The following is a 3186-nucleotide window of genomic DNA, read 5'->3' on the forward strand; positions in this document are numbered from 1 at the left end:
TATTTTTAAAAGATTATTAGTTTTAACCCTTATATAGATAATGTGAGCTTAGGAGCAACCCTTACTCCTAATTATGTTTGTTTGTTGTGATTGTGGGGTGAATTTTGGTAATGTCAAGGTGGACATTACACCAACCTCATGGGGACTAACAAAAATGAACTTTGTTTGTAGGTTGAAAGGGACAATAAATTTTTCATACTAGCATCAATTGTGAACGCTAACTGTAAAACAAGAAAATTAATTAGATTTGTAGTCAAGTAATTATAATTAATCATAATGATTATGAGTAAAGTATTTTACCTCTACTTGCTCCCAAATATAATTTTTTGTTACTGGACTAACATTATTCCAACTCTAAATTTTAATGGACACATTTGCCTTTGTCATAACCCCAACGTAGCTAATAAATTTATTTTTGTTAGTTTTGATAGATTGACATTTGTAATTCCATTCAAGCTCATATTTTTGTCTAGTAGCCCTTCTCCTATTCACCTCGCTTATCAATGTCAATCCCCTCGTTATTTGATTTGCTTCTTGCTAAATTTGTTGGTCATTCATGTCAATGCTAGGATCAGTATTACTAGGTTCACTAGGATCAATACTTTTTTGAGAAGCCATTTACCTACAAAAATAGAAAAAACAAATATGGAGAAGAAATGAATGATAAATTGATTAAAAAAGTAATTGACTACTCTACATGTAAAAAAAATTTGGCAGCATAACATCAAAAAAACAAGTATTTTTCAGGCTGAAACTTGCTTTTTAAACCTAACATCTTATATCAATAAGCCAAATTAAATCATACAAAATCTCAACAGCAACAAAATCCAACAAAATAACATTTTCAACCATACACAATTTCAAAAAAAATTCATTGAAAAATCATAGAAAAAAAGAAAAATACCATAAACATCAATTCCAATTATTTTTTTTGTCTCATTTATCATTCTGATGTTACTCATACCTTACAGTAGTAATCTCGTGCCAAAATAATATCATTCATTATAGCAATTGTCAAAATCTCAATAAAATAATTATAATTTTTAGAGAAATCGCACATCAATTTTGGTCACTCAAATCAACTCTAATTGTAATGGAATTTGGTACACTAGTACATTTCAATATGTAGTTTCTAACGATAAAACTATCCAAATCAAATAAAGTATACAAGTTTAAAAAAATTATTCAAAAAATTCATTCAAAATTTAAAAAAAACAAATCATCATGAATATATATTTCGATCACTCATTTTCATCCTCATAATCATTCTGAGGCTACCCATAACCTCCATTACCATCCTCAAGCCAAGAAAACATCATATATTATCAATTTTGGCAACCCACATTGCCAAAATCAAGCAACAATATGCATAGGAAGTTAACTACGTAAACTCAAACAATAAAACTCTACAAAATAATGAATAAATCATTCTCACAGCAAAAAAAAGCCAAAGGATATTGAATGAAATGGTAGAAAATACCAAAAAAAAATGCATCTAGGAAGAAAATGGGTTGAAACGCAATGGCAAACTCAGGGCACAGCAAACGATAGTGAGGACGATGATGGAAACACAATAGAGGTAAGGGATGATGGTTGACTATGGAAATGAAGTGGAGAAGAGAGGAGAGGAGAGTTCATTAGGCACACGAGAGAGAATGTGAAACGGAAGGAACTGAAAAGTTTTTAAACAAGAATATGAAATAGAAGGAACTGAGAAGAGAAGAGAGGAGAGTTCATTAGGCACACGAGAGAGAATATGAAATGGAAGGAACTGAAAAGTTTTTAAATAAGAATAAATGACGGGCATTTAAATGCCTATCATTTATTCCACTTTATATGACGGGCATTTCAAAAGCCCATCATATATTGAAATGCTCGTCATATAAAGTCTCATTTTTTTCTTTTTTTAAATTTTAGAAACTTAAATATTATATGATGAGTGTTAAAACACGCGTCATATAATGTCATCAATATAAATGATGGGTGTTTAAAAAATCCATAATTTATATTAATATTAATTTTTAATTTTTTTAGAACCAAAATTTGAAGCCTTATATGACGGGTGTTTAAACACCCATCATATATGTTAATAAAATAAATTATGGGTGTTTAAAACAACCATCATTTATTATGCAACCATTACTCGCCTCTCTTTTAAATGACGGATTTTCTTATAACCATCATTTTTAATGGTATCATATATCAATAATTTTGTAATAGTGTCAATCTTTCATCTACAATACTAATCACCTATTAATTACTAATTTACTTCTAATTAGTAACTAATTTACAGGATTAGAAAATCAGGATCTTACACATTACACTAGGGTGGTCATACTACTACTAAAAAGAAGTTAATCCTTTATTGCTTCCTTTCCCAGCCTTCTTGTGCTTTCTTCACTTGTATACAAAGGTAATGGAGTGAAGCATGCGTCTCAGTAACTTGGATAAACCCTAAATACCGGTTAGTAAGTAAAATCATAAACAAGAGATAAAGTAGTATCATTTTAACAAAATAGCATAGATATGCATATACATAACATCATTCTCATTCACTACTATGCTCATGCACTCCTGGTTCCCCCTAGTGGAGCAAGCTCAACACTTAAATTAGGACTTCCAGCCTTACATGAAATAGGGCCGACCAAACCACTATCTTAGACCAAGTATCATCAATATGGGTGGTCTCTTGAGTCGTTACTAGTGAAGCATACTCAACGCTTGGACTGTCAAGACTTTCTAGCCTTACACAAAGTAGGACTATGACCCCCTAACCTAGTCTAGGATACATTCATGGATATTCTCCTAGGTTATTCTTAGTGGAGCAAGCTCTATGCTCAAGGCCTTTAGGACATCCTAGCCTTATATAGAATAGGTCCATGACCCCTTACCCCAGTTTAAGATATACTTGTGGATGCCAATACTCATGCTTCTTCCCATACATTTCAAGTACCCCACACACACACACACACAAGCCTTTCACAATACTGCTACTATATCAGTTGATAAATTTCAATGCATATAATTCACATGAAATACTTGTAAATCATTTTACAAACTAATAAAAAAAGGGTTACTCCAATTATCTTTTACCTTGATTACCGAGGGTTACTGTTCTTACTAAACTTCTCAACTTATGTCAATTTCCGTAGCAATCCTTGAATGCTCAATTTAAATAATGAGATT

The sequence above is a fragment of the Prosopis cineraria genome, unplaced genomic scaffold, assembly GCF_029017545.1.
Source record: "Prosopis cineraria cultivar Desert tree isolate PC_DT_omini unplaced genomic scaffold, ASM2901754v1 PC7, whole genome shotgun sequence".
Classification (NCBI taxonomy): domain Eukaryota; kingdom Viridiplantae; phylum Streptophyta; class Magnoliopsida; order Fabales; family Fabaceae; genus Prosopis; species Prosopis cineraria.